General features: G+C 40.4%; 2 long non-coding RNA genes across 16 annotated transcripts in view; both read right to left on the reverse strand.

The window, feature by feature from the left end:
* The window catches only part of LOC125637367 (uncharacterized), a 308,688-nt gene that overhangs the window by 136,932 nt on the left and 146,293 nt on the right, over window positions 1-25,463 (reverse strand). For 10 of the 15 annotated variants that reach the window (XR_012668650.1, XR_012668648.1, XR_012668647.1 and 7 more), the window contains 5 exons: window positions 22,712-22,883; window positions 20,765-20,814; window positions 18,230-18,338; window positions 14,131-14,209; window positions 13,439-13,758 (listed from right to left, as the gene is read on the reverse strand). This is a non-coding gene — a long non-coding RNA (uncharacterized LOC125637367). Of the gene's footprint in view, window positions 1-10,216; window positions 10,286-13,438; window positions 13,759-14,130; window positions 14,210-18,229; window positions 18,339-20,764; window positions 20,815-21,081; window positions 21,173-22,711; window positions 22,884-25,463 lie in introns of all 15 variants that reach the window. The other 5 variants (XR_012668654.1, XR_012668651.1, XR_012668657.1 and 2 more) reach the window with 5 other exon arrangements.
* On the reverse strand, window positions 1,550-3,488 carry LOC142069590 (uncharacterized). Its single transcript, XR_012665504.1, has 2 exons — window positions 2,219-3,488; window positions 1,550-2,013 (listed from the first exon to the last, which is right to left on the reverse strand). It is a non-coding gene; the product is annotated as an uncharacterized LOC142069590 (long non-coding RNA).

The following is a 25,463-nucleotide window of genomic DNA, read 5'->3' on the forward strand; positions in this document are numbered from 1 at the left end:
CTAAACTGTGCACACAAGCCTCAGACATGTGCAATAAATAGGCTGAACATGTGTACTGCTTTGCCCTATTATAGCACTTTTCAAATTAAGATCTTGAAAGCACATCATAAACATTATTTAATAAGAGCCTGATTCTGCAAACTTTAACCACATTGTGATCTGAAACTAGGTGAATTTTTCACGGTTTTAGAGTTAAAAAACAAAAATGTATGAAACCCTGGGCGTAAGGAGCAGACTACTGTACCAGGTACCCAAGTGAATTTGAGTATTGTTATAAGCCCTGTGAATTTTCCAATATGTTTCAGTTCTAGAACCACTTTGCTAAATATCTTAGTGCTAATCCACTGTGGGATAACAGGTGGCAATGTAATTATAAAAGATGTAATTATGGCTCTGAATCCATAATGCAATAATTCCAAAATGCAAATCCGCTTCTTATATGCTTAAGTATGCCTTTATGAGAGTATGCATTTGCCATAACATAGACTAGACTACATAGGTTATGTTAGATTACATAAAAATACATAATTACATAAGGACCAGATTGGATTTGTTTAGATAATGACAGACAGAACAGGTAGACAAACAAGCCATAAAAGAAGAAAGGTTATGAAGTGTCTATGGGGTGGCATGGAAAACATTCTGAGGTATGTTTCTCACTATGGGTACAAATGATGTACGTATCAATAAGTATATCAATGATCTGGAAAATTTGTCAGAGTTTAGCAGATTTCTCCACTTCAACCCATTTGTTTTAATACACACTTGGTGAGTGTCAGGTTCAGAAAGTAGTATGAACACCACCAATTATTGTATGCAATGTAGTTGTAGCCATATTGGTCCCAGGATATTATAGAGACAAAGTGAGTGAGGTAATAGCTTTTATTGGACCACCTTGTGTTGGTGAGAGAGCAAGCTAATACTCTCTAATACTCCAATTATGGGCAGATAATAAAGAAGCTACAAGTAAATAGGTGGGTTATCTGGATATCTTGAGTGATTTCTGCCAATACGTATGTATTAAACCATGGATTCATTTGTTACTGTTAGTAAACCACTACAGATGTGCTAAGTATTACTACTGAGAGTATAGGTACTATGGCAGAATGATAAATTAGTAACACTTATAATAATAGTAAACACCACAAGCGTTTCTTCTACAGAAAATAATATCCAGCAATAAAGCTAACTCAGTGAAAACATTATCGATGGTGCCGCATTATCAAATGATAATACTGCTATTAGCATGCACTAGCCCTGTCAGCAGCTTCTCATGTGCTGGGAGCTAGTCAGACCACGCTGGTCAATCTCGACTCATCACAATGCACTGTAATTTGGAAACCACCCTATGGCAATAGACATGGCTGGACATGTAGCACAGTCCCTTTATCAGAACGTTATTAGACGCTAAGGATATTATGTGACAAAGAGAGAGCAAGACTGTCTAGGCTTGCCGTGTTGCTGACTACATAGCTGAAGTATGTTAGCATAATGTTTTGATTTGCAGCCACAGAGATAAATATCCTTTCTGAAATTGAATAAACAAATATTTCATTACTGTAGTCACTTTTAATACTCAAATCCTTCCATGGGCACAGTTAAAGAACTGATATGCATCTCAGGGGTAAGGCTGAAATGCTCACAGTCTACACAAAGGATTACAGACAGTGTTGCTTATACAGTGAGATTGGCCACATTTTCTCCCACGGAAGAGATTGCTTACACCATTATCATGTATTTGGGAAAAGTAAAGAACTTAAGCTGACGTCTTTAAAGCAGAAATATTTAAAGCTTGATAGACTCTGAAGCATGTACTACTTTAACTTTTTTTTTTCTGCTGTGCACATCTGTTGGGAAGCTGCAGTGGGTCTCTAATAACACAAACTGGCCTCTGCTTTCTCATGTCTTTCAGTATTACGCTTAAAGTGCAGCTACCTGCTGAGACAATAAACATGACTTCCCATGACTTTTCAGTAATGAAGCTCACTCCTGAGGCCCGAGGGTAGAGTCAATCTAAAATATAGATATGAAGGCTGGAATTAGAAATGTCATGATCAGCCAAGTATACTTACAGCAGCTACATTTTGAAGGGGGCATTCTTTCATCTATTAATTATGTTCCATTTCCCCCTCTCACCGATACTAGCAACTCATCATTTTACATATTTAATGAAACATGACTAAAAATACATCAGAATTAATCGGTATCTGTACTGTACCAAAGAACTTTCAGAGTTATCATTTATTTCTTTTAGATAGGCTGCTACTTCCTGGAGAATCTGCAAACAAAAAGAAGGGATTTAAAAAAAAAAACCTAGTATTATGAGATTATGGCTGCAGGATATAAAAGAAAGTTCAATGTTCACTGCACAGCACAATGAAATATAAAATGTAATTTTCCAATCTTTTCTGTGTCTTTGTCTGCCTACTTTCCCTAAGTGTTATATATCCCAATATAAATTTTGCAAAATAGATTCCATAGTGACATAGTCACCTACCAGAGGCCTCTTTTTAAAAGTTAAACATTACAGAAATGGGGTGGGAGAGGTATACAGACTTAATTACTTTAATGACATTTTAATTTTGTTGCTCCCTCAAATTACAATAAAATTCCAAATAAGTAAATTAAAAGCAAAACAACAACAAAAATAAACCCACAACCAATAAATGTGTACCCCTCTGATTGTGTACCCCTCTGATTTTTCTGTTGGGTACACATACTTTTCAGCTTGTGCTGTCTATGGGAACATACTTTCATATTTTGGGCATTGATTCTCTGCTGGGAGGAATGAAAAACAAAACCAGATTTCTGGTTTCCTTTGTTTCCTAATTGTTACAGGTTCAAATCCTGAAATTCTTACTCAGTGTGTTCTCTGGAAAATGGGACTAACATTAACAGCCAATAGACCAACGTTGTAAAATCTGAGTAAGGACCTCAAGGTTTGGTACACTCTGTTGTTGTTTTTTTAAGTATTAAAAAGCAAAGCTGTTACCAAATTACTGTGAGTTTCTACCAGCAATATAAAAAAAAATCCAGACATAACAGGCTAGACACCACCTGCTCTCAAATGCTCTTCTGCAGCTCTGTCTGACTTCAGGACCTGACCCATAAATGTTTGCTCACACACATAGGCACTAACGCAAATTAAAAGCTGACAGAGGGGACATCAAAATGTCTGTAGTTTTTCAAATTATCTTTAAAATCCCACATAAAGAACACTAAAACAATTTTACACTCTAAAATGTGTTTGGTTCATAGAAAGGGAAAGGCTAATGTAGTGCCAATCTTTAAAAAAGGGAAGAAGGACGATCCTGGGAACTACAGGCCAGTCAGCCTCACCTCAGTCCCCCGAAAAATCGTGGAGCAGGTCCTCAAAGAATCAATCCTGAAGCACTTGCATGAGAGGAAAGTGATCAGGAACAGCCAGCATGGATTCACCAAGGGAAGGTCATGCCTGACTAATCTAATCGCCTTTTATGATGAGATTACTGGTTCTGTGGATGAAGGGAAAGCAGTGGATGTATTGTTTCTTGACTTTAGCAAAGCTTTTGACACGGTCTCCCACAGTATTCTTGTCAGCAAGTTAAGGAAGTATGGGCTGGATGAATGCACTACAAGGTGGGTAGAAAGCTGGCTAGATTGTCGGGCTCAACGGGTAGTGATCAATGGCTCCATATCTAGTTGGCAGCCGGTATCAAGTGGAGTACCCCAAGGGTCGGTCCTGGGGCCGGTTTTGTTCAATATCTTCATAAATGATCTGGAGGATGGTGTGGATTGCACTCTCAGCAAATTTGCGGATGATACTAAACTGGGAGGAGTGGTAGATACGCTGGAGGGGAGGGATAGGATACAGAAAGACCTAGACAAATTGGAGGATTGGGCCAAAAGAAATCTGATGAGGTTCAATAAGGATAAGTGCAGGGTCCTGCACTTAGGACGGAAGAACCCAATGCACAGCTATAGACTAGGGACCGAATGGCTAGGCAGCAGTTCTGCGGAAAAGGACCTAGGGGTGACAGTGGACGAGAAGCTGGATATGAGTCAGCAGTGTGCCCTTGTTGCCAAGAAGGCCAATGGCATTTTGGGATGTATAAGTAGGGGCATAGCGAGCAGATCGAGGGACGTGATCGTTCCCCTCTATTCGACATTGGTGAGGCCTCATCTGGAGTACTGTGTCCAGTTTTGGGCCCCACACTTCAAGAAGGATGTGGATAAATTGGAGAGAGTCCAGCGAAGGGCAACAAAAATGATTAGGGGACTGGAACACATGAGTTATGAGGAGAGGCTGAGGGAGCTGGGATTGTTTAGCCTGCAGAAGAGAAGAATGAGGGGGGATTTGATAGCTGCTTTCAACTACCTGAAAGGGGGTTCCAAAGAGGATGGCTCTAGACTGTTCTCAATGGTAGCAGATGACAGAACGAGGAGTAATGGTCTCAAGTTGCAGTGGGGGAGGTTTAGATTGGATATTAGGAAAAACTTTTTCATTAAGAGGGTGGTGAAACACTGGAATGCGTTACCTAGGGAGGTGGTAGAATCTCCTTCCTTAGAGGTTTTTAAGGTCAGGCTTGACAAAGCCCTGGCTGGGATGATTTAACTGGGAATTGGTCCTGCTTTGAGCAGGGGGTTGGACTAGATGACCTTCTGGGGTCCCTTCCAACCCTGATATTCTATGATTCTATGATTCTATGAGATAACACACAAACCATGTCCATGAAGCCGCACTGACCTCACTGGTGGCATTCTATTACATACAGGTTTTTATACCGCCTTCCTCACCCTTGTATCTGAGTGCCTTGCAGTAATGTCTTAAGCAACATAACTAACATCTGTCACATGTGAATAATTCTTTCTCTCATTCTTTTCCCCATGGGGAGAACTGTGTGTGCAGTGATGAGTTTTGTTTTGGTATGGTTTGGCTTGTTGGGTTTTTTTTCTTTTTCTTTTTTTAAACATGTGCATTGCTATGTGCTTATATTAGAGAAAAGAAAGTCAAAGAAGTAGGTCAGGCACTTACAGAGGAAGGGATGAGTTCATTCCACAGTCTTGGACCAGCACCTGAGAAAGCTTTCTCTCCTGCACAGATGAGCTTTACCCTTGTGGCAGAAAGTTCCATTGTGCCAGAGGAGTGAATTTGTCAGCCATGGTCTTCCCCTCAATGAAGGTGATCTTTTAGATGTGCAGGGCCCCCGGTCATTGAACCTGATATCAGTATTAATTATTTATTCTTTTATGGTTCCCAAAAGTGGGTCAGTAAAATAAAAAATTAAAAAATGGTCCCTCTTCTGAAGAGCATACACTGTCGTTCCAGAACAAAAGGCACAAGTGGGAGTTAGTCAATGAAAATTGGCACCTAACTCCCATTTGTGCCTTTAAAATCTCCCCCAATGTAACAAACTAAGAAAGGAAAGTTTAGGGGTGGAAAGGTGGGGATAACATCTACAATTACATGGTTACTCAGCAAAGGCTAGTGTGATTTCCAGCATGGGTAGACAGATTCACGCTAGCCCTGCTCGACCTATTGTGCTAAAAATAGCAATGTGGATGTTGCGGCATGGGAGACATCTCAGGCTAGCCACCTAAACCCAAGCCCACCTAATCCTCTGGGGGGTCCAAGCTCGGCAGCTAGCCCAAGCCGCTGACCATGCCACACTCTCCAGACTGCTATTTTTAGTATGCTAGTTCGAGTCTATCTACCAGTGATGGGAATCACACCTCCCAGCCATAGACGCTGACTCTGTGGGTGCTCCAGGGCTGAAACACCCCCGGGGAAAAATTAGTGGGTTCTCTGCACCCACCAGCAGCCAAGCTCCCCACCCCACCCCGCCTCACCTCCTCCTCCACCTCCTCCCCTAAGCGCACCGTGTCCCCACTCCTCAGCCTACCTCCCTGTGCTTGCTGCCGCCAAACAGCTGTAGCAAGCTCCGGGAGGGAGGGGGGAGGACCGGGAACGTGGCGCACTCAGGGGAGGAGGCGGGGAAAAGGTGGGGCTGGGGCGGGGATGTGGGGAAAGAGTCGAATAGGGGCATGGAGGAGGCAGAGTTGGGGCGGGGACTTTGGGGAAGGGGTTGGAATGGGGGCTGGAGGGGACAGGGAAAGGGTGGAGTCGGGGCGGGGCTGGGGGAAAAAGGAGGTCGAGCACCCACCGGTGCCAGAAGAAATCAGCACTTATGCTCCCAGCTGCAGTGTAAACGTACCCAAAGATACTTAGGCACCTAGGTCCCATTAATCTAGATCACAGGTTCCTGACAGGCAGGCCCATGGGAGGCATCTCCCTCTGCTCAGGATTCTCAAGTGTAAACCCTCTCCTGGAGTTAGACACCACCACCAGGACAGCCCTTTCTCATAAAAAAAGAGAGACTGAGTGTATGTCTACACTGCAATAAAACACCCACAGCTGATTCAGGCTATAAAATTTCAGTATAGACATCTGTACCCTTCCCCCTCGCAGGTCCCCAGAGCCCAGGCCTGAACATCTACACTCTAATTGTATAGCCCCATGAGCCCAAGTCACCTGCCACAGGCCAGACATGAGTGTTTTATTGCAATGTAGACACACCCTGAGAGACTTCAGAACAGAAATCCCAGAAGTTTGGGCACTCTCATCTAGAATGTAGGAAACAGATTCAACACCTTTCTCTGCCTGATTTGGAGCAAGGGCTTGAATGCAAGTCTCCCACATCAGCAACACAACCACTGGGCTTTTGGCTATTCTGGGAGGTGTCTTTCAATCTGTCCTGTTGGAGCTGTTCTCCTTTAAGTATTTAAGTATTAAGTATTTCTCCTTGAGCAAGACAGAGCGTGATTGACTCTATAGCCTAGGGCAGTCAGGTTCAAGTCCTTGCTCCAAATCAGGCAGAGTTGGGACTCAAACTTGAGTCTCTCACATCCCAAGTGGTGCCCTAACCACTGGGTGATTAGACACACTCCCTCTTTGGCATGAGGCCCCGTCATGTAGGCCTGATCCCATGCATCCTCTGATCAGGATCAAGCTCAACGGTGAGATAGCGGGAATGCCTAGTTTGAGAACCCTTCCAGAGCTTTTGCTTCTAGGGCTCCAAGCAACTCACTAGCTATGAAGCAGCATCAGGTCTTAGATAGCTTTGCAAATTCTAACTGGTGGACACTTAGGTACCTACAGGGTTAGGCAGCTGAACGGTAGTTTTGAGAATGTCAGTTACACCTAAATATTGGACTTAGGCACCTTTGTGACACAAAAAAATGATGATAATCATATAATTTATATGACCACTATTATTACAGACCCAAATGACAAAGGATTTTTAATGTTTCTAATGTTTCCACCAAAAAAACCCCACTTTTTCTTTGTTAAGTCTAGTGTATTATTTCATTTATTGCTAAAATTTATTACAATAATGTACCACAAGCTTGTTTTTTATGGTGATAATTAAACAAAATGTCAGCCTAGTTATCTATTCCCAAATTGCTTGGGAGAGGGGCATAATCTCAGAGGAAAGGCACACTTCTGAAGTGATTTCAGAATGCACAAAATGATTTTTAAAGAGAAAACAAAGCCTTACCTTATGGAACATGATTGTTCTGTTTGCCCACTTGAGCACGTAGCAGGAAATCCAGAGCATAATCAGAAACATGTTGCATGCATAACACATTATATCTGTCCTAGTAGCTCAAGGTCAGAGTTCAATTTCCCTATTTTTTCTCAAATTATGATTCTCCTTTTCACTTCCTCCTTCTCTTTTTTCCCCTTCAGAAACATCCCCATCTTTCTCTTCCCCTGCCTTACTACTTACATACATCTGCACACATACTGTAACCGAATAAAAACAGACATATTAGAACTCAAAAGCAGTGCTTTCAGCTTGTTACTGTGATCTTTATTAGGAAAATAGAAAGATTTCCACACCTATAGTGTAACCCGATTGATTACTTAAGAATCCCGAGTTATCACATTGAGGATGGACAGGTTCTTGCCCCAAGATCAGGCCCAGTATTATTCAGATTATAGTTGGGAACCCCGATGTGCACAGTTACAACATTCACACTATAGGAACTCTTATATTTACAAATATAGTTTATTAACACATTTAGCACAGTCACAAACACCCCAACTCAGTAAGGTAGATAGAGATACTACAGAATGTACCGCTGCACATCCATATACTCATACCATCCCTTGTAGAACAACCTGAAATGTGAGCCATCGTCTTCTCCTCCCCATCGCCTTCCCCCTCATCACCAGTGGTCATCATTATGGCACCTCCCAAGGACTTCAACTCTCTCTCCTGCTGCCCCTAAACTGGGATGCCACCTTTATATGTTACACTAACGCCGTTATGTTCGATGCATATTCAGTAGGGATTGTTCCCCTTTTCCTTATTTGTATTTCCTCCCCTTACTAATGTTAGAGTGTCTTTTTTTCTATAGGTTAGTACATCAGTTATCTCATCTTACTATCATATATGTCAATTTGTTACCATGACCCTTTTGTGGTCAGGTATCACATTTGTTATTTCTGTCCTAACGGGTTATTTCGGTTCCTTCCACGTTCCAAGTTGTGGTGTACCTGTTAAGTTTAAAACGGTACGAATGTAGGAAGCCCCCATGCCAGCCTACTTCAATGCATTCTCTATGTTAAAGGTTGCAGCCATATATGAACTTTATGCTTTAGCTCATCACCATCTATCCAGGTGAAAGGTACCAAACATATGTATGCTAACTTTGCCTTAGCTCAACATACAGGATGTGGCCTGCAAGTCCCTTGTGTTATAGGCAAAATATACTCTAATATAAACTTACAAGCCTATTGTAATAAAACAGATGAGCAAACCCATAAGTAAATAAGAAACTTATAAGAAAAGATATATAGGCTAGCAAGCAGGCTAGCGTTAGATGTAACTCATGTAACTGTTACGTACATCAGTTTGTTTCCAGGACACTTCTGTGGTTGAATCATGTGCCTGTGGTCAGAACTTCCCCTTAAACTCTATTTTCAGCTCCCCAAATACTTGGGGTTTTCCATTGGGTGGTGCAAAATTTATCTGTTCAAAGTTCATAGGCCTCAAGCCTTATTCTAACTTGCTGAAGCTAATGTCTTACAGGATACAGGCCTGTAGGTTTCTTGCATTACTGCTGAATATAATGCAAAGCAGAATGTAATGCAAAGCAGTGAATATAATTAAGACAAGCTACCTACTGGGCTACACTAGTTTCAGAATCTTGGCAGTATGCATGAGATTGATTCACTGGCCTTTTCTGTAGATTAGGAATAAATCAGATTTGTATAAACTTCAGAGCTTTACCTTGATATGCATCCTTCTTTTTCGTTTCCATATGTTATGGGGTCATGCCCAAGCTTCATTTGGGGCTTGAGGTTCAAATTAACCCAAAATCTCAAGGCATAACTGGCAACACTACCAAGCTTTAATGGATTTTCCCCTGAAACGACAAATCTACCCACGTTCACATAAACCTTGGCCCACACGGGCTGATAGGTTCATAAATTTAAGCAAATCTTATGTTTAAGTTAAAAAGTCCCCAGTTTTAGATGTATAACTTACCTGGTTTGGATTTTTGTTAGAAAAGTTTCATTTAGCTGGTTGAAATTCCACTTAACCACTGAAATGCATTCAGTGATACCTGCATTGTCCTTTGCACATGATTGTCCATTTCAGAGAAAAGGCAAACACATAAGTGTATCTCAATTCTGCACAACTGGCAGTGTCTATGCAAGACAGGGCCAGTGCTAGGTTAGCAGATGTGGTTTGGGTTAAGGCAGAAGGGCAAGCTGTGTGAAAAGCTTGAACTCTGCCTAAAGCTTGGCAATAAACAGCACTTATTAGTAACTTACTCACATGATAACTGAATTTTACCAAATTTGGTATCATGTTACATTATTGAATACCAATAACTCTGAACGTGTGACAATGGTGTGGACTGTCTTGTTTAAAAACAAAACAAAAAAACTGAATTGAGAAAGAGAAAGTGTGATGAAGAAACAGGATGAATAAAGGACTAGCTTGGCAAAGCTGAATCTCCATTTACATACATCAAGACCAATAACACTGAGCAGAAGCAAGGAGAAAGGGCCTTTTTAATTCCTTAGAGTACCAGGAGAGAGACACTGGCATTTCACAGCTTGGACCATTAGGAGTCCAAGTTGATGAAGTAGCCAGTGAGTAACCCCAGGATTTAAGGAGTTTAGGACTAAGCAATTCTTCTAAAAAGGAAAGATTTGTACCTCAAGCAAGGATCCAGCTGCAGCCTCCCAGAAGAAACTGCTTCTAAGGGTCTTTGAGCAATTTATTACCTGAGCATGAATTACAAAATTTGTGAAAGTGAAATTATGTCTCTATACTTGTTTCCTATGATTCATTATGATCTGTGAGTTACAGTGTTACCCATAGCTCTACATTTCTTGGTACGCTAGGAATTACCAAGTTTATATTTAATTTGCGGGGCAATGTAAATATGTTAAAGTTGAGAAGTCATTACTGGCCGCCAGCGGTATGCGCCTATGATCTAGCAACTTATGGACATTTCAAAAATCCACACATGAAGTACATGTGCCTGAAAAGGAGTTGGGGGTCCAATTCTGCAAAGTGATAAATGTCCTCAGTTCTCTTTCAAGTCAACAGGAGTTGAGCATGCACTCACAGGACTGGGCCATTAGTGATTTTTTTTTTAACTTTCCACAAAACTTCAGGAATGTTTACCAACATCTTACCATAACACATTTGTATGGAATAATAGAAAAGCCTGTAATTAATGACCATGTCCTAACCTTGTACCTACTGTGCAAATACTAAGTGAAATATGCTGGGCAATATTACTGCATATGCTCCCTTTAATCAACATGCACAAGTCCTTATACTATAAATGGGAATCAAGCGCTGATTCAAGGACAGTATAAGGCTACACAGTGTGAAGTAAATCAGTGCTGCCTGCCGCTCCACACACTACCACCAAAATGAGGCATACTTCTGTGAGTAAACACAGGTGTTATGGTTATGGGCTATAAGTTTTTTGTAAACTGCTTTTAAAACAATGAAAATACTTATTAAGAAGCAATACATAAGAATGGACATATTGGGTCAGATCAATGGTCCATCTATCACAATATCCTGTCTTCCAACAGTGGGTAATGCCAGATGCTTCAGATGGAATGAACAGAACTGGCAGTCATCAATGGTCCATCCCATTGTCCATTCCCAGCTTCCAGCAATCAGAAGTTAGAGACACTCAGAGAATGGGATCGCATCCCTGACCATCTTGGCTAATAGCCATTGATGGAGCTATCCTCCATGAATTTATTTAATTTCTTATTTGAATCCAGTTATAGTTTTGGCCTTCACAACATACAATGGCAACAAGTTCCATAGGTTGACTGTGCATTGCGTGAAGAAGTACTTCCTTTTGTTTGTTTTAAACCTGCTGCGTATTAATTTCATTGGGTGACCCCGGTTCTTGTGTTGTGTGAAGGAATAAATAACATTTCCTTATTCACTTTCTCCATACTATTTATGATTTTATAGACCTCTAGCTTATCCCCCTTCCTTGTCTCTTTTCCAAGCTGAACAGTCCCAGTCTTTTTAATCTCTCCTCATATGGAAGCTGTTCCACCATTTAATCATTTTGTTAATGATTAATCATTTTGTTGCCCTTCTCTGTACCTTTTCCATTTCTAATATATCTTTTTTGAGATGGGATGACCTGAACTGCATGCAGTATTCAAAATGTAGGCATACATGGATTTATATAGTGGCATTATGATATTTACTGTCTTATCATCTGTCCCGTTTCTAATGGTTCCTAACATTCTGTTAGCTTTTCTGACTACTGCTGCACATTGAGCAGATGTTTTCAAAGAACAATTCACAATGACTCCAAGATCTCTTTCTTGAGTGGTAACAGCTAATTTAGATCCCATGATTTTGTAAGTATAATTGGGGTCATGCTGTCCAAAGTCCATTACTTTGCATTTTTCAACATTGAATTTCATCTGCCATTTTGTTGCCCAGTCATCTAGTTTTGTAAGAGTCCTTTGTAACTCTTTGCAGTAAGCTTTGGACTTAACTATCTTGCGTAATTTTGTATTGTCTGCAAATTTTGCCACCTCACTGTTTACCCCCTATTCCAGATCATTTATGAATATGCTGAACTGCACTTGTCTCCGTACAGATCCCTGGGGGACACCACTATTACCTCACTCTGTTCTGAAAACTGGCCATTTATCCCTATCCTTTGTTTCCTGTCTTTTAAGCAGTTACTGATCCATGAGAGGACTTTCCCTCTTATGCCATGACTCCTTACTTTTAGAGCATTTGGTGAGGGATCTTGTCAAAAGCTTTATGAAGGTCCAAGTACACTAAATCCACCAGCTTACCCCTCTCCCCCTGTTTGTTGACCCCTCAAAGAATTCTAATAGATTGGTAAACTATGGTTTTCCTTTACAAAAACCATGTTGACTCTTCCCCAACAAATCATGTTCATCTATCTGTCTGATAATTCTGTTCTTTAGTTTCAATAAATTTGCCTGTTACTGAAGTTACTGTTACATACCAGCCTGTAATTGCCAGGATCACCTCTGGACACTTTTTAAAAATTGTGTGTCACATTAGCTATCCTCCAATCATCTGGTAGAGAAGCTGATTTAAGTGATAGGTGTAGCATATAAATTACAGTGCAGCATATAAATTACAAAACTGCAGAAAACGTTCTATCTGATTAAAGGTTCTTTATGGTCTTTGAAAAGGCATGGTTCTACTTAGTAATCCAATAATATTGCATCGATACTTTGTCTGGCTGGGTAATCATTAATAAAGCAATGAAATAGGTATTAAGGAATGCCTATGACACACCCTCGTTAATTATCCTCTCATTCAAGTATTTATTTGAATATCTACTTTGAAGTCTTTCATATGAATTTGTAGCACTATATTATTGTAGTTGATAATGTACCTCTTTCAAGATTTTGCTAAAGTTATTATTGTTTCCAATCATTTTCCAAATCTCAAAATACAAATTCCTTACAACTTGACCTTGTTGATACTGTGCAAGACCTGAAAGTGCACTTTTATGACTTTGCGCTGACAAAGGTAACAGTTTTTGGAAATATTCTTTTTAAAAAAGGAGAGATTATATTGGCTTTAATTGTGAGAGTTTTCATGAGATCATCTCTTTGAAGATGAACATTGGCTGTATTCAAAGAGCTTGGAAGATGAAGGAGTTCTATGATGAGGAAGAGAAAAAGCATACCAAGTAAGAGGAACAGATGCTCTCAGCAGAAATATACTAATATTATAAGCCTGCAAATGTACTACATGTTATGTAGATTGGAGTGAAGGGAACAACACTACATATACCACAGACAAAATTAATAGAACTCCAAAAGTAAACTACATGCTACCCAATAAAAATACTTCTGTACTAATATTTTCCCCTTGTGCATAGCATTTTCTACCTTTTCATCTTCAGTCTTCTTTTTCAGAGAAGTTCCTCCAAGGTACTCAGCATGAAGGCCATTGGTGGTAACACGCTGTAATAACATCACAGGCTTCCTTTCAGGAGAACACTGCCAAGTGACCACTATTTGAGCAGACTATGCACTGTCGTCCACAAGAAGGCTGCTTAGTAATTTCCCCTGCAATCAGCAAGCATATAAACACAGACACAAATGAATGTATGCCGTTGTCATTACACTATTGCAGATACTTACTTGCATTTCTGACATTCAACCCCAAGCTGGGGTATGTTGAGGGCAGGAGCAAGTAGTTCAGTGATCTAAAAAAAAAGAAAAAAGGTTTTTCCCTAAGAGTAGAGGAAATGCCAGACCCTGCTGCCCCAAAGCCCTCACATTTCTGCTGATTATAGGGAAAATTAGGGGACAAAAGACAATACTGTAGATAAAAAAAATAAATCTTCCCTGTAGTTTTCCCTCACCTGAAGGATGAATCGCTCCCAGGAATGACCTCCTTGCCTTTCATGATGAGGTCAAGAAACTTGCTGTCAGTACCACAATTATGATTAATGATCTAACTGGTAGTGACAGCAATCAAACTATAGTCTCTGGAGTGCAGCAGGACTGTGCTAGCCTCTGAGTGGGGTGAGTCATTGCAAAGGAAGGAGATCTATCTGCTATTGCTACACACTCACATTTCAGCACAGCCTCCTCTTGTTTCTTTCTTGCAACATCATATCATGAAAGTGCAGAAGAAACCAGCACAAAGCCTGTCTGTTAAAAAGGACAAAACATTTTTAAAAAACTTTTGTAGCAATTGGCAAAATACAGCATAATGAATAATCAAACTTGTAATAATGTAATCATCTTAAAAGCATAGAACCACTGTGCAACAAGATTAAGTGTTTAACTGTGACCAATACAATGAAAATGGTGTAAGGATGAGGTTGTTCCACCCCTACCCCCACTCTTTTTGGAAATCGATTCAGTACATTCTCTTTAGTTAAATGATAATAAATATTCAGGCGCTGAGCTCACAAAAAATTCAGTACATAAGGATTAAAAAGTACAAAGGTGAGAAAGCATTTCAACATCACCTCAACAAGGAGATACAGATTAAACGGTTAATTTGTGATATGAGGATGATGGAATAGTCTAAAGAAAAAATAAAATGAAGGCAGACTCCAAAAGAGAGATGACCGATCAGGAGAGAGAGAGAGTGATACCAGAGTTACATGGATATAACAATGTAAGAATCAATTAAGGCCAGCTACATGCTCTGAAAATATCTTCAAGTTCCATCTGGTTAAATGCTGTCTAAATTAACTAGTTGGACCATACAGAAGAGACGGTACTAGAAATAGAAAGCACTTGTAATGCTCCTGGAACTGGTTAACAATTTAACTGTATTATTTTCTGTTTCAAAGCATTTGAAGTTGTCTCTCTGGGTCTACCCCGCAGCTTGATCTTTGATGTGTCAGGCTGCTATGTGGGAGACCGGGTTTGAGGGTAAAGATACACATTGAGATTTGCAAGGTGGGGAGAGCATGCAGATAATGTTATCAGATTCTTGGAGACAAGGAGTGACACATCATCAGGGGCAGCCATTAGATGCTGTAGGCATGCCAGTCTGTTCAGAAATGTAGGTTTGCCTAGCTGGGCATAATTTTAATCTTTTAAATGCACCCAGCCAGGACATTTGTCTGAAAGGTAAACAGGCCAGTTGGGGAAAACCTGCAGTGGGGAGAAGGCTGGTTGAGTGTCTGGAGGAGTTGGGGGAGCTGCCTTATGGAGAAGCATATCCACCACAGCCTGGACCTGTAGCACAGCATCCTGGCCTGCATCTAAGCTAGACAGCTCTTCTACATTGCTCCAAAGTACCAAACACCAGCTTCTCAGACAGATGCCACTGTAGACATGTGATTGCTGTGGAAAATGGTGGTCAAAGTGATGGAGTAGAAGAAAGCGCCATAGTTCCCATTCAAGCAAGTCCTGATGCTGATTGTCTGCATCCGGAAATGAATTGCCCACTTTGGTATTAATGTTGGCTGAGATAGAGCAAAATGAAGGAAAACCAATCCTTGAATGTCGGGAGCTCCCATGAATGGAAAAACAGGGATGATATTTCTTACACCAATTCTCTAGGATAAGCTTTGCCCTCCAAACTGACAACTGAGTTTTGATACTCCATTCCATGTAAAAGGAAAACCCTTGGTATTCTGCTTCTAGTCTTCCCTAATGGCTAAAAACTGTGCATGTGTGTTTGTGTAAGTGCATAAGAGAGAGAGAGATCTAATTTTAGACTATTTTACTGCACTTCAGAAAATAATTTTGTTTCTTCTCACTGCATTTTAGTTGAACAGTCATCCACTGGGTAGACACTGACTCGCTTGTCATAGAAATAATGTATGTTTCACTTGAAATTAATCTAATCAGTAAAACATTCATGAAAAAGAATTGAATCACATTTATTTGCAGCTGAACGTTAGCTGAGAGAACTACATTTTAATCTCATTATAATATGACCTTCCAAAGTCTATCACTCTGTTGCCTGGCACGTTGTTTGTTTGTTTGTTTTTGTTTTTTAAACTTCAACAGTATTTAATGGTTATTCAACAGATTTAAAGAAACAGCTTCCACTTTGACCAGATAAAATGTGGGTGGGGAGAGAGAAGGGGGAAAGCAATAATAAGCTTTAATATGGATCTGAAAACAGCCTTCATAAAACAAGAATAAACAACGTTATGGTCTAATTTACCCCTACATAAAATGCAAAATAGAACTCAGTATGTAATAAAACATTAGTATCTTTATTGCTAACATAATCTTAACTAATCATTTATTATATTATTTCTATAGTTACAGTAATTCATCTGCATGAAAGTTGACTGAATAAGGTTAGCCCTGCAAATAACGCCACACTGCTTTTCCTCCCTGTTCTATTCACAACATCTTTCATTAATGTTTGCACATGTTCCTAATCTGGTCCCAAGCAGGATCAGCCTCTGTCTCTGCAAAGTGTCAGCAGCACAAAACAGTTTTCTTCTTAACAACCCCTTTCTTTGTAATACATAAACACAATCTTCTGGGGCTCTGTAATTATCCAAAATGAGCTTTACTGTTGCAAATTACTTTAGCAGCCCTATGATTTATCTGTCATACACACACTTTATAATATTTATATTCATATTAAAACTGCCACTAATAATGAATTGATAGTACATAAATATTTACATGATACTACATGGACAAATGCTTGATGCCCTTATAATAGTTACATTTCTTGCTCTCCCTATCATGTTTGGAAAAGCCAACACCTGGCATTTTGCCATGCTCATGAAAATGCCTTTGAAAATGGCTCAGAACATTAACAGAGCTTCACATTTGCCACACTTTTCTTTAAAAAGAATGGCATCCCTTCATACTTATGCAGTCTGGGTTATTGCTTCTTCACATTATGCATCATTACTCTGAGGAAGTGTCTTATCAGGAGCTCCAGTTGTTGTGGAGACGATTGGAATTAAGCACTGGAAGCTTTTTATTTATCTTATATGCTTTATTCCTACAAGATTTTCAGCATATAACCTTCTTTGTTCAGCTCAGAATTGGATACATTGCCAGGCATTGTAAAATTTACATCTTGCTTTTTTTTTTCATTTGTTCCTAAATTGGATTGAAGACAAAGTAGAGTTTTAATTAAAACTCTGCTTGACAATAGTAAATTTTTCCATACACTGGAATTTCAGATCAGTTGTGAGGATTTTGAAAAGGCCTAATAGGTGACATTTGCCATAAGAGTGACTGAAAAATTTATTGTAAGTGCTAGAACCGATGGTAAGCATGATTGACAATGTTCATACAAAGAAAACTCTGTAATAATACCATTGAATGGCTGACAAACCAACAAAAGGCAGGGAATTTAAAGTGAAGGTTACTTTAAACTATGTATGATTTGTAATGACTCACAAATTCAAAGGATAAGTGTAGAGGAGGCAGAGAACCAAAAAAAGAAATCAAGGACCTGGCTCTGCAGTTCTTTGACTCAACAGTGGATATCAGATACCAAACACAGCTCTTCGATGCACATAAAAAAAATCAACCCTCCACACTACACTATGGAAATCAATACCCTTTATACGGGGGATGTCAGAACAATCAAACTTCTAATCCAGTCTTAGCTATGGGTCAAACGCATTAACTATTCAAAAAACATAAAAAGGAACTGGGTGTCAAAACTTCTCTGTTCTACTGACATCCAACATGCTAGGCTTTGCCCCGTCTTCTCTCCTGAGACCATACTAGATGGAAGAACAATAACCTGATGCACCTTGATCAAGATTTAAAAATTTGCCATTTCCTGATCTAACTAATGATTTGCGATATTAAATTCCCTAAGTATAGGGAATACCACAAATAGCACAAATATAGGTAAATCCAATAAAGTTTTTTCAAGTATCCACAGTATGTTTGCTATTGAACTCTGAAATAGACAATCCCACTTCAGAAAATTTTGAAGTTTGATTTTGAAGTTAAAGAACTAGACTTTAGTCAATACATTATTTGTAATGAGCAACAGGACTTCTGGTATTTTTCTGATTCATTTGTTATTTGTATTTTGTGTGTTTGTGTGTGTTATATATATATATGTAAACTTGAAATCATCTATCTATGCATATTGTTGGCCTACATATATATGGGTTCTTATTTTTAATTCTCTTATCCACCCTTCCTTCTCCTCCCTATTGTTTGTTGCACCCATTTCTTGCTAGTCCTGGGCACAATTTTTCTACTAACCTTTTTTTTGGGTGAAAAATGCAGATTTGGCGACACGGAAACAGTTAACGAATTTGTGTCAATTTCACTGGTTTCTTTCCATTGAAAGGAATACCTTAAAAAAAAAACCCTGAAAAAATAGAAACAAAATGTTTGAATGCACATAAAAAATATTAACCCTCCTGACTACCGCTGAAATCAATACTCTTTAAACTGTAGATCAAAACGTTTTGTTTTTTTAATTTGAAATTGCTTTTAGTTTCAAAGTTTCCTTTAATATTGTTTTTTTAAAACTTTTAAATGTTAAAAAATGCTCAAAACAAAAATAAAATCTGAGCCATATTTTTTTTTACTTTTCAACGCACCAAAACGTTTGGGTTTTTTTCATTTTTCAGAATTGCCACTCAACCAACCAGCCAACCAACCAACCAAACAAACCCTGCCCTACTTCTTGGGTCTTGTCTCAAATGAGATTAGGGGAAGGACTGGCCCTTGCTATGTGTTTGCAGATCGCCCAGCACAACGGCACTGTGTGCTCTCAATATGGGCCTCTATATACTTCAGTAATACTGAATAAATAATTATAATAATGCAGGAAATTTAAAAAAAAACAAACCTTGAATAACAGCCACATTGTGCTGTACGATAGATCAATCTCTTGTTTATATAGAATGAAATCACCTCTCATAAATCCCTACTAAAAGGCTTTATATGGGGAGCTAAGTAGGAGTTAGGAGAATGGAATCCTCCACCCCCATCCCACACACAGGATGTGGATTGCTATTCCACCACAGCTGCTGCAGCAGCATCAGGACTGCTGCACTCGCTGGGGTCCCAGTGTTGCCGGCACTCAGTGCCAAGAGGCTAAACAACAGCTGAAGTTGGTTCGTTACCCGGTGTGCTACACCCAATAATCACAACGGGGTGGAGAAGCAGAAAAGTTTATTTGAAGCTTCAAAAAGGTACAGGGAGATTTCAATCTCAAATCCTGTACACAGAGCAGGAAGTTACACAGGCTTTTATACATCCTTTTTCCCAGCATACTTATCCAATAGCAAGCTGCTCCAAGTATCCATATAGCTAGCCAATCCAGTTCCCAGCTAGTTCCCTGGTTCTCTGTATCATTTGTTAAACTATACATAAAGCTGCTTTATTCAGCATTGTTCTTCCATATCTCCCCTGTTTGGCCTTGCTTAATTTCAGGCAGTCTGACTCTGCAACATATTGTTGCAGATTCTCAAGCATAACTGCTGCGAGTGCCTCCAGGCGGGAGGGGGGGCCAAGGACACCTGGGCCTAGTGCGAGGGGGCTTCATCGACACTCGTGGTCTTCCATCCCCTCGAGTTACCTAGTGGCCATGCCCCAGTGTCCCCAACACTAGGGTACACTGAATATGGTCCCAGTCACTGAATCTCATTGAGCTTATAAGGCGGTTGCCCCATCTTCTCTGCACCCTGTGACAAGCCACTTTGACTGGGGCTTGAAGTGGCAAGAAGGGCCTTGCACAGTCCCTCCACACCTGTCTCATGCAGTCACACAAATAGATTTTAACTCTTACCAATATGGCAATTCATGGGAGCGACACAAGGGGGGGGCATCAGTTAAGGGGGGGCACACGATGTCCCCACGTGACCCCCCAGGTGAGTCCCTGCACCACCCCCAGCCCAGAGTCCCCATGCTCTCCCCATCCCCTCCCCATTCCACGTTACCTGGGGGGGAGGGCTCTGTCTTCCCGCTTAGCCAGATCTCCCTGGCATTCAGCTGCTCTTCCTGGCAGCCAGGCCCCGGAGCCACTCCCGGTTGCTGCCCAGTGCAGCACATCAGCTGCCTCGGAGGGTGCCTGTCTCTCCCAGGCAGCTGCTGCGCTGCACCAGGCAGTGTACCAGTCAGCCTGGCTGGAAGAGGAGAGGCTCTGGCCTTCCAGCTCTGGCCCTGCCCCTTCCTCTTCCCACCTGGGCCGGCGGGGGTACTTGAGCCTCGGGAGAGTTACTTGACTCTTTGTGCCCCTCCCACCAGTCGCCTTAATGTTCCGTGGCTAGTGCCCTGCGCGGATACAAATTTATACCTGCGGATGCAGATATCCACAGATATCAATCGGTATCCGCTTAACTGCAGGGCTCTCCCGGGAACCACAGCAGCACAAGGTGCCGCTCCTCTGCCACGGCTGTGCCACTCCCAGCCCTTCCCTGCAGTTGCATCTACTCTCTGGGGTCTATACAGCCCCGCCAGAGGACAAGGCTGGGGGCCGTAAAGTCATGCCAGAGGAGCTGCTGGAGTGGGGCCGCCCGCCGGCCCCACGTTCTGCTCCTTTCGCTGCTGCAATTCCCGGGAGAGCCCTGCGGTGTTCAGCAGATACCGAACGTGTCTTTCTGCTACGGCATAACGGCAATTAATGTCTTATTGGGACAGCGTACCTCACTGTACCAGCTTACTTGCACCACTGGTCTGATGTTAGCCATACTGAATAAACAAACACCTGCAGGCCTTTCTGAAAATACCAATTCTGTTCTACTTTCAATTCTGTTCATTTTCTAATGATAACTTTTGTATACTTACTTGTGGGAATCCTGTACCAACACCGGGCCTTGTGTTCTCATCTATATACCCTTCAGCAATGTAAAAAATAAATAGTAAAATGAAAGTTACAATTTCCTCCTTAAATTGCCTTATTGTGCCTGTAAATTTCAGGGATCTCTGCCTGTGATTTACTGTGCTTGCTGCAGAACTGCAGCACTATGCAAGCATGGCTTAATAGTTACCACACAAAGGGCCTGAGAACCAGGACTTGGGGCTCTATTACTGGCTCATGCCACTTATGGTCCACGCAACCCCAAGCAAGTCACCAAATCTTTAAGATTCTTTAGTTTACTCACCTGTAAAATGGATAGATGAGCTACCTCACAGGTGTCTTGGCTTAGCTAATTAGATTTTGTACAGCAGTTTGAGATCCTCAGATGACAACTACTGTATAGAGCAAATTCAAAGCATTCGTGTTTCAATATGGTTTAAGAATGGAACATCAGTCTTGACTCAAAATCTCCTTATTTCTGTCAGATTGAGCCAGATCTTTAATATTACTGGGGGTGAATCTTCTATGGGTGTTTTTTTTTAAAGTTGTTCTCTTCAGTGTTTGAGCCTTCCCCTGCTAACTTTTGCTCTTGTTGTTTTAAACTGCAGAAATTAAACCTCTGTCAAAAGTGAATGAGTTGATGAGAAAGAATCATACTGGCAGGGCTCATGGGGAAATGTATTAAGATAATTTCTGAAATATGGAGAATTTAGTTGATCAACAGTAACAACTGCTGCATACGATTTTTTTTTAAGTAGGTTATTTTACAATACTCAGCAGGAACATTATCCTGCAATCTGATTGACAGGGATAGCCCATCATCTCAGGGCAGAGTGCCACTAAACAGCATGCCAAGGAGTAAGGGGCTGACTGTGCAGATCTCATGGCAGGACAAAGCCTCAATCTGAATAGAGATTTTTATTTTCCTTTTTCTCTATGTTTTTAAATTGGGTATATTTCATTATACTGCTGCATTATGTGTCAATCTTAATGAAAAATTTAAAACTCTAAAACACATCCAGGTACAATGAAATCAAATGAGTGAAAGAGGAACTAAATATAGATTTAATATAAAAGTGATATTTAAAACATGATCACTACGGATTATAAAACAGCACAACAGCATGGGTCAAGACTTTTGCTGTTTACTGAACCCCCAACAACATTAAAGTACAGTATTAACATACCTCCATAAAAAGGAATATTTGTTAGTCAAATATAGAATGTCTACTGAGTTTTACAATATTTTAGGTCATTTAAAAAAAATCAATAATATCTGGTTCTTCTAACTAATAAATGTTAAATTTCACATTTTTTCTAGAAGACCCCACTCCTTTCTCCTGAGCCTTTCTATTAGCTTTATCCTACTCTGCTCCTCTCAACTACTGTGTTGTCCTTCTCTGGCTGCCTCCTCTCTCTCTCTCTCTCTCTCTCTCATCCACCAGCCTCCTCCCTCTATTCCTGCATATTTAATAAAATTCCAGTAAATCCAAATAGATTTAGATAAGACTAACAGTGGTGCAATCCTTCACCCCTCACTCTTGTAAAACACTCATTAATTGGCCATTGTATGAGTAAGTACTGCAGGATTAAGCCCTATGAACCATAGCAACTACCACAGTGGATCAGACCCATGGTCTCTCCTTGACCCTAAGAACCTCTCTGTGCCAACTGGCAAAGGGTTTACTGTTCTGTAACAACAACTTCTATCAGGTGTGACAAATTCACTACTCCTATGACATTGCAGTCATAGTATTTATCCAAAAAGGGTTGCATGAAGTGTCTAATAAAAGCTTATGTCATGCTGATCATCATAATCATTGTAAGATATATGTACAGATGAGATTTAAGGAGTTGTGTATACTGAAAATACATTTTAGAGTCCAGGCAGGGTTGACAAACAGGTTTTGCCAGGCAAAGGGATATATACTCACCTGGCTGCCTAGGTTCACATGTAGATTGTGCACTGTAAATCAACACAATGGAAGCCTGTTCCGCATAGAGAGTCAACATGAGTATGTGAAGACAACCTGGAGCCAGCACACCAGGAAAGAAACCACTGGGGTCATCCTGACTCTTGGGGCAAAACAATGAGTTTGGGGAAATCTAAGGAGACACAAAAGGACATTTTGTTACCCATTACTGAGGGAGCAAAAAGGACAGCACTTTTTGCATTTATGAAACATGGATCCTACCCCTGTTGGTTGGTAATGCTGGGGGACTGGTTTAGGTGACATACTACTTGAGATGAGGATGTTAGCCTGTAAATGTTAAGTTTAGATTCTAAGAAGTGCATTATATTGTTTGTTTTATATGTAATGATTTCTTTTCATTATTCTTACTCAATCTGTATCTTTTGATAATAAATTTATGATTGTTTTCACTGTAACTATATTTCAGTGCTGTAATGTTATAAAGGTCCCGATCATGAGTTGTACTAGTTGTACTAGTCAACCTGTGCGTATACTGTGCTCTTGTGGATAAGAAACTTGGGAATTTCAGTGAGTGCTCAGTGGTTAAGGGTTAGACACTGCAGGGGAACAATTCAAGGGGGGTCCAGGGGCAAGGTGCACCTACTATTAACCTGCAAGGCAAAATAAGGGCTGGCAGAGCCCTGAGAGTTTGTTTGGGTGGCTAACAGACTGGTGAGGTCTGGGAACTAATACCCAGATACGCACAAGCAAGTCTTCCTCTCACTGGAGATGGGGGGGCAGCAAGATGATGCACAGTCCTGGGCACCTTGAGAAACCCTGTAGTTCAGTCTCCAGTAGTGGACAGCACCAGGTGCTTTTGAGAAAGGGACAAGAACTGAGAGTAGGCAGATGTGTCAGTGTTGGCAATGCTCATGATTTTGTCATGGGTCTCATGATAATTATGGTTTTCCTTAAAGCCCCAGCTCCTGGAGTCCAATGGATATGTGATGATTTCAGCCTTCAATTCTTAAAGAAGAAGTAAGTTTCCAGCCCTTGTGGGTGTGGAAAAAGCTTCAAAATATGACCCCAGTGCACCCTAAAGGCTCAACAGGCAGAAGGCAAATAAAAAGATCCCCAAACTATTATTTTTACATAACCTCATGATTTTAAAGCCAATTGCATGATTTTTGGTGAGCCTGACTCGTGATTTTTGAACATTTGGGGTTGGCACTACTGTGGTATATTTTGACCAATGAAGCTCTCCTCCTAAGCCTTGCTACGTAGTGTCTGGCATAAATCCTGAAACAGATATGTACAGTTGTTCATATGCACATGCACACACATGACCATAAACAAAATTATTTTACATGACTGAAAAATATTCGTGCTCTTTTATTTATTTTATTCGGGCTTTTTATTGGTCAAGTGCAGTCACAAGAGAATAGATCATAGTATACAGATCAATCAGGTGGCAAATGTAATTTTTGAAATAGAAACTATTTGTAGACTTTATGACAGCCAAAAAAGGATCTGAAATGGGTAATCTTCTATTCCTCTATAAATGTGCTTCCCGACTGAGACTTTGTGTGCCAGCTTCAGCCTGAAGCAAATTGTGATAGCCGAGCTATTAACTTCTAAAAATAGGGGTCTGTAATGGAAACATTAAGAGACCTGCTATTGGGCACAGAACAATCCAAGGAAAGATGTAACACCAATCTCTTATTTTTGCTACTTTGCCACATCACAGGAGTGCAGTGTCTGTGGGACTGAATCATGCCTGTACCATTACAATAGGTGTTTTTTAAACTAATTTTCTTTTACAAAGTAGTTTTTAAATTATATGATTTAATCTGTCTTTAAAACTATTAAAGGAGCTTGAAAGCATCCAAATATTTCAGGTCAGGTCTTTGACACCTAAGACTCTGCATTTTAAAGAGGTGTTATTCCTGAGGGAGAAGACAGCAGTCATGATCATTGCAGGAGGGATCTGAAACTAAAATGTTTTGGGAAAGGTGATTTTGTATTTTTACTTAGACTAGTGGAGCTCAGGTGTACCCAAGTGAACATCTTGTAACAAAATGTACAGCAATGATTCATGAATTACTTTTCTGTCAAGAAATGTGCTTTCTCTCTGTTTTATTGTAGCAAATAACATTTCTCTTTAGCAGATATGTATTTTACATTAACCATTGTAACCAAAGAGTCTCTGATTCACAATTCGGCAGTTGGGTAACCCCTATCAGAGGCTTCTTGGCATTTTTTGTCAACCCAGTTAGCACAGCTGTAGCCTTCAGTAAATCATCTTTAAAAGTAATATTGGTAATCAGAGCCAGAAAGTCTTGAAAGATAAAATGTGGTATGCATTCTACAAACAGGCTCTCAACAGAAATCCCCAGAGTTGGGAACCACAGTAAAAATCATCTCAAAGGAGCAGTAAACAAGTGGAAAAAATGGATCTTGGTATAGAAGACATGCTGTTTATGGAGGTCAATCTGCATCAGCGACATAACATTTCAGGGCTATTCAGCTATAAACACATTCACATGAGTCTAACAGGGTTTTGAAGAAGAGATCAAAAGATGAGCACATGCAATGTGTGTGTACGTGTGTCTTTTCCCCAATACGTAACAGATTTCTTTTCCACTGTGCCCACAGTGACCTGCATTTCAATTAGGACAGAGGCAAACTGAAAAATAGGCTGTTAGTACTTCAGAAGAGCCAACTAAATCAATATATCCATAATCCAGATCCTGTTTTTAAAAAGGCTGGAAGT

The sequence above is a fragment of the Caretta caretta genome, chromosome 1 (assembly GCF_965140235.1).
Source record: "Caretta caretta isolate rCarCar2 chromosome 1, rCarCar1.hap1, whole genome shotgun sequence".
Classification (NCBI taxonomy): Eukaryota; Metazoa; Chordata; order Testudines; family Cheloniidae; genus Caretta; species Caretta caretta.